Source organism: Camelus bactrianus, chromosome 11 (genome assembly GCF_048773025.1).
Source record: "Camelus bactrianus isolate YW-2024 breed Bactrian camel chromosome 11, ASM4877302v1, whole genome shotgun sequence".
In the NCBI taxonomy this organism is placed as follows: Eukaryota; Metazoa; Chordata; class Mammalia; order Artiodactyla; family Camelidae; genus Camelus; species Camelus bactrianus.
Genome location: NC_133549.1, coordinates 37,083,685 through 37,097,331, shown reverse-complemented (window position 1 = coordinate 37,097,331; position 13,647 = coordinate 37,083,685). Strand labels below are relative to the sequence as shown.

At 38.8% G+C, this 13,647-nt stretch overlaps 1 long non-coding RNA gene across 1 annotated transcript in view; it reads right to left on the bottom strand.

The window, feature by feature from the left end:
• The window catches only part of LOC123619490 (uncharacterized), a 117,277-nt gene that overhangs the window by 88,579 nt on the left and 15,051 nt on the right, over positions 1 to 13,647 (bottom strand). Inside the window, exon 2 of the long non-coding RNA XR_012510412.1 lies at positions 8,833 to 8,927. This is a non-coding gene — a long non-coding RNA (uncharacterized LOC123619490). The remainder of the gene's footprint in view (positions 1 to 8,832; positions 8,928 to 13,647) is intronic.

Genomic DNA, 13,647 nt, shown 5'->3' with positions numbered 1-13,647 from the left:
CTGGCGGTTAGTGCTCCCTGCAGTAGGGCGATGAGCTGAATCCCCTGCATCAACTACACCACTCCTTACGAGACAGTCAAATCCAATTTCCCCTGGCTCCCAAGACAATTTCCATTTTGGGAAATTATTTATGCTTTCCAATTACTCAAGCTTTTCGTTTTTGCTTCAAGTGCCTTACAATCTGCTTACCAAATTCTACCTCCTTCAAGTCCCACCTTGAGTGGTAAATCCTCCATGAATTATCCTCAGAAACCCACTAAATCAGATGACTCCTACCTCCTTTGAATCTCACAAGCCTTCATTTATGAGTATGACAACTTGACATACATCTTCTGTCGTAGGTAATAGTTATTTGTGTTCTTGTCATTACCTTATCTATCTCACCTTGTTCTCTCCTTGAAGGAAAAGAGGTGGATTATAGCCATCTTTGCAGACCCTAAAGCAGTTGGCACAGGACCTTGCTGATGCCAATTTTCAGCATTGTACAATTCTGTCTGTCTGTTTTTTGCTCTTGGCTCACGGTGTGATGTGCACTGGGCTGGCACTAAGGACATATTGCAGGATCCGACACTACATCCTCCATGGAGCCCACAGTCTAAAGAGAGCTTGTCATTTACACACATAATGAGGTGAAAAAATACACCGAGGAGGCTGATGGAATTGCTAAGTGTGAGTTCCTGATGGAAGTAGCAGGAAGTCCTCATATCTTTCATTCTGATGGAAAAAAAAGATGGATGCGGATATACTCCTCATCTCGCGCCCAGCCTCGCTAAAGCTAATCATCACGGCGCTGTTGCTGTTGCTGGTAGCGCTACTGGGAATGGTACTCATGCCACATTTACCCTATTCGTGGTATCATAATTCATTTCACACTTAGCATCTATTTGTTGAGTGTTGCCATTATGCACTAAGCTAAGCAATTGATATGTTACCTTTTTTAAAACTCTGTGGTGCCCCCAAGACTCAGGTCTAGTGAACATTTCCTATTTGGTTGCTTATTTTTCTTTTTCGGGGGAAACATCCCCTTCCCTATTCCATGAGGTTCTTGGGGGGCTGCCAATCAAAGGAAGTTGCTCCCCTTGAGACAGGGACAGGCATGAGACCCAGACTAGAGCATCCAGACTCTGTCTCCCAGAAATCGGAATACCATCCGCCGAGAGATGGAGGATAGTTGGAGCCAAGTCATCTGTTCAGAAATCCCCGGCCCTGCTGTGGCTCTTCGCTCTTTCCAACCATGTTCAGCCGCTTATTCTTCCTTTGATTCTGTGAGCTACAGTACTCTTATCTTTTACTGCATCCTTTCAATAAAATTATTTTTGTAAAAGTAAGTCACTTTGATTCTGCTTCTTGCATTCAAAGCACTACTACTGAGGTTCACAGATAAAGCCATGATGACAAAATGTGGAGAGAACCACACAGAAACTCACCCAACTAGTAATTAGGATTTAAATACACCCAGAGAGATTCACTTGAGATTTCTGCCACTTGGGCTGAACTTGCAGTGAGGAGCAGTCCATCAAGGATGTGTGGAAGCTCAAGCTATTACTCTTGGAGGCAAATTTTCCCTCCATGTGTTTGCCTTGTAAAGAAACAGTGCTTAGCTTCCTGCTTGAAACTCTATTTCCATAGGATTACACATACCGTTTTGTGCTATAATGATCTCTGGTGAAACAGACTATGTCTCAACATGTTTGCCTTTTATGTGTATATAGTTCACATATCAGGTCCTTTCTAAAATGTCCACATAGAGGGCTTGGCACAGGCAGAAGCTTCCCATGCCTCAGTAGGAGGCTTGTTTAAAATACACAGTTCTTGCTTACAACAGAGAAGGCAGGCTCACACCTTCTCTCTTTCTCACTCATTTCCCTCTTGGCAATAGCAAAGTCCATGTTCCTCCACGAGGCTCTGCATACGTTCCCACTAGTCTCCGTGATTTTCCTCCATAAAACTGTTAACTAGAGTCAGAAACTAAAGCAGATGAATTGGACCTGAGGGAATGTCATACAGTGAGCTGTGGTCCCAGACAACCTCATTACTTTAATTACCTAAAAAAATATATATAAATAGTTTGCCACGGTAGGAATCTCATTCCTCAGCCTGCACGACATTAGTGGCTGGAAACAATGGTTCCAAATCATCCTATTTATAGATTGCTCAAATTTTTTTTTTCCCTGGGAAGTAGTCCCAATAACTTTCATGTGCATCGAAAATATGTCCTTGAACAAGGCTGAGGGGCTGGTTTTAGACACCTAAGGTATTAGGATAGGAAATGGGAATGTGTATTTATTACAAGCCTACTATGCACCATTCTTCCATGCAGTGAGTAGTTACTATGTAGCTACTTTGTACCAGACAGGCTTCTATGCACCAGGAATACAACAGTGGAAAGACAGCCCAAGTCCTTGCTCTCCTGATGCCTATGTTTTAGCTGCGGTTGGAGGAACAAGAGAAAACAATAAACAAATACGTGGACATACTTTATCTAGATCTTTAAAGAGAGAAATGTGAAGATCTGGGGTGGGCAAGACTCTTCCAGGGAGTTAAGGGATTGTGAAAATGCCCCCAAGTGGGAGGCAAGCAGGGCAGGGTGGATACAGCTCAGTGGTACAGTGCTTAGCCATATGCTGGGTCCTGGGTTCAATTCCCAGTACCTCAACTAAAAAATAAATAAATAAGCCTAATTACCTCCCCCTGACAACAAAAACAAACAAAAAATCAAAGCGGTAGGCATCTTGGAGTGTTTGAAGATGGCAAATAAGGTGGACTGAGCAGAACTAGCATATATTTGACAGCTCAGCTCTGCTGCTTACCAGCTGTGTGAACTTAGAAGAGTCACTTCACGTCACTCACTTTGTGTTTCTCCATCACTATATTGGGTTAATAATGCTCCCCTTACAAGGTTTGTTAAAGTTAAATTGCAGAATATAGATTGACAATTTAATGCTTGGCAAATATAAAGATCAAAATAAATGATGTTAGCTGTCTGCTATTAATTTGTAATATCTTCCCTTATCTTCAATGGGAAGATACTATACTCCAAAGTAAATCATTAGTCACTACATGTGCTATTTCATTTTCCTGAGATGCCATCCTTCATTCTGAATGCTATACAAAAACGTTTGTACCATTACCCTGTCATCCCTTCTATCAGCCTGCTCTAAAGCTCCAGCATTCTTGATGTCTCTTAAATGACATACTTTCGACCATGTCAGTTAATTATATATATAAATGTGTGTGTGTATCACATATCTCAACTTAAATTTATATTGTCTTCACCAGCATTCAGATACATGAGGGCAGACTTCAAGGTTTTGTAGGCTTGGTGCTCCCAAGATGTTTTGTCATGGGACTACATCAGAGAAGTCATGCCCATTCCAGGTAAATAGCTGCATTTTAATATAGAAAACTAGTTAACAAGATATAGGAGGAGCTGACACACAGAACAGTAGGAAACTCAGAAATTAACAAATGCAAGATCACCATCACCCTTAGGCTATAGGGATAAAGGGAGGAAATGGAATTGCTAAAACTGAAGAGCTTGCCTATCTGATGAGAGGCGGGGCCAAAGAGAGTCAAGATGTCCAGCAAGGGTGGGACACAGCCCTATTAGGAACAATGCCAAAAAATACCCAAAGAGAAAAAAAAAATCCCGGCTCTCCTTTTCTCCCTCCCTCCAAGCTCTTGAAAGTGTTGACCGTTGGGTAAACCCAGCTGGGGCCCAGAGGGAAAGGGAGTTTGGCAAATACAGTCTGCAGAGGTCAACTGTTTGTAACAGGCGGTGGAGCAGGGGATGGGCAGGGAATGCATCTGAGCCCGAACAAGCCAGGTGAACAGCATGGCAACAGACACCAGGGCTGCCACACCATACGCTGCACATCACAACCTGACTACTCGGCTGTGGCATTTATGCAGCTCACACAGGCGCCTGGGGAGGTGAATAGATGCCGAGGAAACAATTCGTCCTCAAACAAGAGTCAGATATTCATTCCTGCCTGAGGGGAGGGACACTTTGTGAGGACTGCACCTAGCTAGTCGCTCAGCTTCTCCATCCAGCCTGAGCTTGGCCCGAGGATATAAGCTTGAGCAGCCAGCAAACCAAAACTAAAACAGCTGGTTAGTTAAAATCTGGAATGTATAAGGGATTGCAAACAGCACTGCTGTAAGTTATAATTCCATAGTCTGACACAAAGGTACATTCAAGAGTTTATTCCTATGTTAGCAGAAATAAAAGCAATTTTTAGTGTAATAAGTACTAACCAGTCTTGAAGTCACAGAAATGACTGCTTTCTAAAGATATCTTAACACTCCGGACCTTGACCCAGACACCCCATTACAGCAGCAGCAGCACAAGCAATTTTATTAGGTTCCAGCTCGAATGCCCACCTCACTACGTGAACCAGAACCTGAATATCAGATTGCCACACTGAACAGAACCAAGATGGAACAAAAGACAGAAATATTAAGGAAGCTGGTGAGATTACTCATGAGCCCACGACAATACATATTATTATAAATGTTAATATGCCTACATGTATGCTATATAAATATACATTTTATACAATAATCTTTCATTGCATTTAAGATACTATTGCTTCGAATTCACATCCCAATTTCAGAGATGCTAACATAAGGAACAAGGCATCTAAGAATTATTGAGACACAGGTCCCATAATTATACATATAATTATAATAATACATGATCACTATTGAGAAGTTATTTTATATCAGGTGCTACTCTAGGTGCTTTTAGACTAATTGATTCTTCTAAAAAAAAATCTAGGGGGAGAGGGTAGGTGCTTTGTACGTTTTCATTTTGTAGATAATGAAATTGAGATTAACTTGTCCAAGGTTACAAAACCATCACGTGGTGCAGGCTGGATGCAAACTCCAAACTCATGCTCACATCCCTGTGTTTACTGTGCGTCCACGTGGGGCACTTCTCGAGAAGGTCCAAAAACTGTTAGGGCTGGGAGAGACTTGAAAGAGAGGATAACCTTATCCTTTGAAAACAGTAGGTAGGAGACAGAGCCACTTGGGCTTTATGTTTTGCTGTAAACTGATAGATAACGTTCATTGTGCATGAACACCCCCCCCATACACACACAATGATGTGGCATAAGGAAAGCAGGTGTATAATTATAATGTCTGCATTCTGCTGGTAGGCTTGGACTGCCTATCCCTCATCACTATATACCCCAAAGCACTTAACAGTGACCTGCATTTGAGTAAAAATTAAACGTCTTCTCAGTGAGTGAATAAATGCAAAAAAAACTAAGCTGTTTGGGGGGGGGGGGGCGGGGGTGTTACCAGTGCAGTGATGCTGGGCACAGAGGATCTCAGACACTGCTCCTAGCTGGATCAGAACCTAGATCATCAATGCCACAAAGGGATAAGCAGACGGAGATGACAAGTGGAAGGAGAGATCTTTTTTTTAATTATATTGGGGTCCTTGCAAAAGGGGGGCTGTCTCATACATTTTTCACTAGCTCAAATGATAAAATATTGATTCAGAATTCACAATTAATCCTTATAAGCAGACCAGGTTTTTAATAATTCAGTCACATCTCTCCATGGTCTTGTTGGCTCCCTCCCCATGGCTGAGCAGAAACTGCTTGTTGAAAAGACGGACAGTTTTTACCCACGAGCATCAGCTCAAATTCCTGTAATTACACATCATGGTAAATATTAATTCTTTCTAAGTGCTTAGCTTCAGTCCCAAAACACTTTCTAAAGGAGAAACATAGTCCATTCTTTTCCTTCCATGGCCACTTGAAACCTGTTTTCTTTCGTATGTTCTATTGGATGTATTCTTGTTTTGACTTCCAATTAGTTCTGAAGCCCTTTGAGTTACAAAATACACTATAGCTTTGAGGCTGTATATACAAAATGACATGTGGATAGCCTCTTAAAGGGCTGCATATGGGGTAAATGGAAACATGAATCTCTGTCTCTGTCATCAACCTGCTTGGAGAATGAAGCCAACTAGGGAGCCATACAGTCTCCTTATTTGGAAAATGTAGGACCCCTTAAGGCCTCTTTTGACTTAAATACCTTAGTTGAACTTCAGTCCCATTATTCTTTGAGTTCAGGAGCTATAGTTCAATACTGCAGAGTGCACAAAGTAAGAGAGACAGTATCTTAATCAATAAAAACAATTTCTTATTTCAGTAGAGAAGATGCCAGCTGTGGGGTCCCTCAATTCCTAAAGACTTGAGGGTGTATGTGATCTGGTGTTTGGTCTGCCTCAAAAGTAAACAAATTCCCGTCTAAGCTATATGCTCAGTAGATTCTGATGATACAATCCAGTCATTTCAAACATGTACATGTTACATTTTTCTTTTGTTTTTGTATCTACATGTCTTTGGCAGTCATCTTGGGTTCACAGGGTAAGAACACAGACCATCATATAATCTTGGATGTTTACAATCTCCATGCTAGTGTGTCAACTGCATAGATGTGGTTTCAGAAGGAAGGAGAGATTCAAATTTCCAATGAGGTTTTCAGACACAGGAGTTTAAAAAGTATTTTAGATCAAACAGTCTCCTCTGGCTCTGTCTCCTAACCTTCTCTAAACTTATGCAGTTTCTTCTCTTCTTTCCCTTAATAATATCTGTTCCCATTCTTTGGTTCTATTTTCCTACTCTGATGACAAACCTCAGTACCAAGTGATAAGGAAAGATTGCCAGGCTGGGAAACAAACTTGGTCCTTCTTTAGCTACCAGAAAGCTTAGCACCAAGTGGAGGTTTAACTTTAACAACAACATACTCTTACAGGATGACAATCTACATTTACTTTTTGCTTTGTTCTGATCCATTAAATTCATCAATGGGTCTGACTTTTTGGGTCTTCTTTTCTTATATAAATATGCAAATATGTATCTGTCTTGCTATAAGTTACATCAAATCCTTTGTGAGGGGAAAAAAGTTTAATATGCACTTGGAGCCATTTCCTTAGGTAAACTATTTCTTTAAGTGATACACTTACAGAGAAGTCAACTGGGAAAGGTTTCAGAGACAGTAATTATGTGTATCAACTTCCTGGATAAATAACAATGTTTTTAAACAATCACCTTGAAATATGTCACATTTAAAACACGAGGGAACTTTCCATCTACGTGTGACACGAGAAAGTATTATTATTATCCAATTACTCATGCAAAAATTGAAAAACGATGACTTCAGCCTGGGTCGGGGTGGGCTAGTTAGTCATTCAAGCAGAACTGGAGGCTAGGTTTTTAACTCTTGGTCTTGTATTTGTTCCCCAGTTCAGCTCTTTCCCAAATTGTGTTGCACTAGAGATACTGTTCTGTCATATAGCAATTATGTTTCGTACTATATCTCCCTCTTGGGGAGGTATTACCAGAAATAAACTGCCTTAGAATCATGTATCCCGGATTTCTCATGAATTCTATCCCATGTCTACCCAACAAGAACCACCCCCCAAACTCCAGAATACCTAGTAATATCCTGCAGGGGTATTAGTGCGCTGGGAATCTAACTGGAGGAAGTCACCTTAGACCATCATCAGAGCACAACAGGGTGGTAGTTCTAGTCCTGACAGTCCTCCAGGCACCTGCCTCCTAGACCTGAATTCATGCGTCTGACTTCTGTAATATACAAGCTGGGTCAACTCATTCTGGTATATTATTTACATTCTCAAAGCCTGCTTCTTTCATAATAGAAAGAGGGTAATAAAGATCTTTTGTGCTGGTTTTAAAAACTAACTGAAAGAATATGCAGGTGATACCTAAATAATAATGCAATCAGTAATTACTGTTGCTAATATGGCTTGTACTATCATCATTTCCATCTGCTGCCGGCCTCTCATGATACAAGGACATGCTTATGTAGGGACTGACTGCTGCCTTCTGCTGGAATTGTTAAGAGTCTATTTTTACCTCCTATGACAAACGAAGGTCATTGATCTTTTCACAAAACCTCTCAAATTCTTGTCAACCCTTTACTCAATACTGGCCCTCTCAGCAGTGGTTACACTGGCCTTGCAAATAGTAAAAAGATGGGTAATTAGCCATTCTCTCAAGTCATCCAGACCATCATACCAGTCTCTTTAAAGCGGGGTGATAAAATTTGTAATTTTTATGAGGCTTACCCTGCAGGTGCTAACGATAAAATATGCCACAGAAAGGCGGTGGGTAACAGAAAGAAAGGCTCCCTGAGTTTTAAAACATGACCCTAACAAATCCAGCTCAGTCCCACCAGCCATGTTCCATGCTTCAGAATCCAAGAGAATGGGTACCTGTGACTACAAATACATCCATAGCAAAGTCTCCTTTTCCCTCCTTCTCCCCTCTCCCCTATTTATGGGCTTATGTATCATCGAGGTGTATCGCTCCATATTGGGTAAAACGGAGTATATCTAAGGAGTTAACTGTGAAAGTCATTTTTCTCCTATTAATAGAATCCATCATCAGCTCAAATAAGTTTTCGTGAGTGTGGGATAAAGAAAGCTGAGGCTTAAGACCCCTTATTTGAATGGCCCTGTTATTTTCACTTTTGACATCACAAACCTTTTTTTGGCCCAAAGTAGATTTTTTTTTCCACTTCTCTGCTTATAATTTGTCAACAATCACCAGCTTAATTTGTCCTACTTCCTCTCTCCATACCATCTGGGGATTTAAACTTGCCCTATTGATTCTCTGTCATGCAAATCCTTCCTATAAACTAATCTATTCATTCAGGAAGTATCAGCAGTTATTAGTAAGCAGAACACACTGGCAAAGTTAAATACTGCAGATGAGTTAGAAAAAGAAGTGACTAATGCACTAATCCAAATTCTTCTCTATTGGCGAAAAAAAAAATTGTTTTTCTTACCTTTTCTTCTGATAACAGTTGTGTAGGTGTGTACGCGTCTAACGGAGGATTAAAATGCTGGTGACTTCCTTTTAAAACGCATTGTGACTTGGAGCCTAGTAACAGAAGATTTTCATGGTTTCAGACTTTTTTTGAATTGACAAAACAAATATCTCTACTGCAGTTTTCTTTTCAACTATAAAGAGTCTCTGAAGCTGAGTCCCTTTTGTGTAGGCTAACACAAAGGAGCGCTACATAATTTCTGAAAACAAAAACTTACAAAATGCCCCGAAGACTAACCCAACCCACCGAAAAATTCATCCGCTTGTGAAGACACTGTCTTTCTAGGAGAAACTGGCTTCTCCTCTTGCTCTTGAGTTGGCTTTTAACTCCTGCGTCCTGATTGCTCAAGACAAGGATTCACAACTGCCTACATTAGAAACACCTGGCTTTTCCCCAGCTTAATTCAAAATCAAGATCTAGTCTGGAAACTTGTTGTTCAAAGCGAGGTTTGTGAACCAGGGGCATTGGCATCAGTTAAAGAGAATTTATCAGAAATGCAAAATCCCAAGCCCCACCTCAGATCTACCGAATCAGACCCTGCATTTCGGCAAGACTTCCAATGGTCTGTGCACACATTTAAACAAACAGATGCCTGAGTCTCTTCATCAAAGATTCTGTTTAATCTGCTCTGAGATGGGGCCTGGGCAGCAGTTCTCAAAGTGTGGTCTCTGGGTTAACATTAACATCATCACCTGGGGAAGCCTTAAAAATACAAATTACTGGGCCCCATTCCTACTGAATCAGAAACACTGGGCGTGGGGCCTACTAATCTGTGTTGTAACAAGTATTACAGGTGATTCTAATGCAAGCTAAAGACCAAAAACCCTTGCTCAGGAAGAGATAGCAAACTTATCAGTATATTCACAGTTTATTTCCCACATACTACAGGTAAAAAATGAGCTTATAGCCTCGACCTACATACTCAGAACATTATGCATACATGAGATTAAAAATGGTGCACTTCACTGAAGCTTTCTCTTGCCTAAATATGAACCAAGATGAATGTAATTCAAGATAGGCCAACTTGTAGCCAAAGTGAGTGAAGCCAAATTGAAAAATGAAACTGTATTCCTGGTGACAGGGGTGTATGAACTTAACCATTCCTGAAACCTGCCCTATTACATAAGCAAGTGAGTTCCATTACAGGTGAACTGGTTTGAGATGGATTACATCTTGTTTGAAACATAGAAAATTCTGGTGTTAAGGCATTTTCCACATCCAGTGGAAACATTAAAGAGGACAATACCTCTGATGAGGTTGTACAACCTATAGTTTCAAACCTCCAGTGATCAGAAATTCACCTCCTTCAGTGAAAATTCTTCCCTCTTAGAACCAATTATTAGAAATGCCCTTCCTCTATTGAACTGAACTCTGAAAAAGTTATATTTTACAATCCAAAATGTTTAATTTCCTCTACCATGTATGAAACAACCCTTTAACATTTGAAGATATGTCTGCTGCTCCCCACAAGTCTTCTCTTCTTTGAATAAATATCCTGATTTCCTTTCCATCATAATACAATTTTGAGCGCCCTTACCCATCCTAATTGCTTGAGCCTGGGGACTTAAGAGTTTTATAAATTTCTCTTAAACAGTGCTTTACAAATAGTTTTGTGTTACAAGTATGATCTGACCCATGCAGAGAACATGCCAAATATTCTTGGAATATTAAATTGAACTATGCATAATATAAGTTTCTTCTTTATGTTGCTGCCAAACAATATTTGTGATTCAGTGATTCTCAAATAGGTAGGAGAGAGGTTCCCAAAATCTTCTGGGGAAACTTTTTTTTTTCCTCCAATTTTACACAATTTTCTCACCCCTCACATTTACTATCATTTGACTGAAAACCAAAGAAGTTTCAAACTGTTCTATAACCAAGATCTGACACTATCACTCTTCTGGTCTAATTGCTTCATTGATTCCTTCACTCTGTAGTTATTTGCAACTTCTTAGCATGTTAATTCAAACTTCTCTACTTATTCTTAGTTATTTAACTTTACTAAAGTTTAGTTTCTGCTTTTATAGGTGGATAATAACGCCCTTATCTTAGGATGGTGCAAAGATTAAATGAGATGTATTATTTGTAATATACATAAACACAATTTCGGTATCTGCATATATTCAGCACTCAATAAATCTCAGCTTAAAAATAATAGCATACAGGGCTTTCATGAACTCATTTTTATGTACCTTCCCAACTTCATGTGCTTTCAGCCCTTGTATCCTAAATTCCAAACATTCTCAATGATGTATAATTTCTGTAACATGCAGATTATTCTAAAATGCCTCAGTTTCCAGCCAAATACAACACCAAAGTCCTTTTTTTTAGCATATATTTCTATTCTACAACATAACCCTGTTATGCACTTGTCCTATAGTTTCTGTAGACCAAAAGATAGTACGTTACAAGGATCAAAATTCAATTTCACCTCTTCAGATTAGATCCATGATTTCAACATTTAATTTGTATTATTTTTAATTTTTCCCAACTCTGTAATGTATTAATTACATATTCTCCGCCATCATTCTTTAAGCCCTAAATAGGTAGAACACTGAGGGGATAAAGTTTCTGATAATAAGAAGCTTACACTCTAAGAAAGATGGAATTCAATTCAAGAATAATGGCAAAATAAAACACTAACAAGTTAGAACTTCTGTATGATAGAGTAAATATATGACTCTGATTATATATGTACTGAATGGAAATCTGAATAAATGAATTATCAGAGTAGGAAAATCTTGAAAGATAACTTGGAGAAAACTATTTTGGGGATGGAATTTCAAGTCCCCACTCGATAAGGACTGATGAACAAGAGAGGAGAAGAGAGAATTACTGTGAGGAGCTGTGTGTGAGAATGGCCGGAGGCAGGGATGAGCAGGCTCTGCATTACTTAATGAAAGTTGATATAAGTCTCCCAAGCTTTATTTTCCCAAGGTAAGTAAATACTTCCATTTGGATTCTCTACCTGTGTTTACCTAAACTTATCAGTAGTTGCCAGAGATTCACGGGTAAAGCCTTAGTGCGTGCTAACTATTTTAGAGATGTCTGGTCTGGAACAATACGTCACTGGTCCACACTTCAGAATTTGCATACCAAAGAAAAATACTGCCAATGTGGGAAAATGTTTTATCTAAATCCTTGGAGATGGAAAAAGGAGAGAATTAAAAGTATGATTAACAAAGACATTTTCATGTTTTGCTCTTTTGATTAATCTTCTCTGTATTGTATGAATACCCACAATATGCAATGTACCATCTGGAAAAATAAACACAGGAAAGCTGAAGGGCTAATGTTTTATAAATCTCTTGATTCCAACATTCTCTGGTCTCTGAAGAGTTATAAAATAGATACAGAACCAGCGTACTGTCTTGTCTTTTCCAACTTTCTGACTCATGTTAACTAGTTTCTGTTATAAAACTTGGACTATATCTGCAATTGCTCAAAACATCTAGATTGGAATATTTTAAGCAATCACTTTTAATATGGTATAATAATTGTTGTAAATATTTTTATAGTCAACTTTTTTTTCTCATGAAAAAATTATACTCGGTAACTAATTTATGCAAAGCTCTGCTAATCACCACTGGAAGTTTATAATGCATTAAGGGTACAAAAACGTGTACACCATTATTAAAACTGCATGACAATGTTGGATAAGACACAATAAAATTCCATTGGTGATCACTGTCAATAAGGAAATCATTGGAAAAGTGGTGAAATTTGAACTATGACTGGGTAGAAAAAATAGCATGATTTTGTTGGGAAGGACTTGCCAGGAGGTGAAAATGGCAGGAGGAAGGTGAAATCTTAACCATGAAATTTTTTCATGGATCCCTCAGAAAACAAACTTGATTAAGCTAGGTAGGATCTGAAATATCAACCCAGTCAAAACTGCTAAAAGACCAGCTATCTTTCGGTTTTGCATTTAGAGGGAAAGTTTTGTTTGGCAGGGCACTTTGTCTGGTTTGAATAATATTGATCTTTAAGTAGCAGAAATTTGTGGGGGGTTTTTGCCTTGCTCCCATAAACTATCTACGCCAATTATACTATAAAATTGTGTTGTGTATAAATATCTAAGAAAAAATAAATTAAAAAGTATATTACTTACAGTAGTGAAATCTTTGCTTAAGAATAGAAAAAACAAGGAGAGCGATTATTAAATATTAAAATGTCTGATAACTCATGACAAAGATTTCACTCGGCTTCCTCTGTTATTACAAAACCATTTTAGACTGAGACATAATACTGAGCACAGCTATCTGCTCTTAATTTAGACAGTAATTCCTTGAGATAGAGCTGAGGGAAAGCACAATTCTCAACTCAGATTTTTTTTCCCCCAAACTAAACGTGGACAGATCTACTGACAAACTATCTATCAAGCTTTTAAAATAAATTATATCAGTTAATGAATGTATAAGAATACATTGATCAGAAGGCTCTACATTGGTAAGGCATAATAAAAGGTGTGATAACAGGATAGTCTTTTAGGAAGCTGGTTCTGTATGAGTGAGAAATCTCTTTTTTTTTTTTTTTTCAAGTTTTGGGTATTCAGATTATACCTAGAATCTGACACTGGGATGGTAACAAAGAGAAGTTGAAATATATATATAATATATATATATATAATATTAAGTGATGTTTTATGTAGTTTTCCTTTTCTGGTCTTCATTCTTATTTCAAAGCATTTGCTTTTTTAATGAATCAGTTGTGATATTTTTAATCCATATAACTCTAATATTTCCTCTTTTCCCTCTTCATTCCCAACGGAGT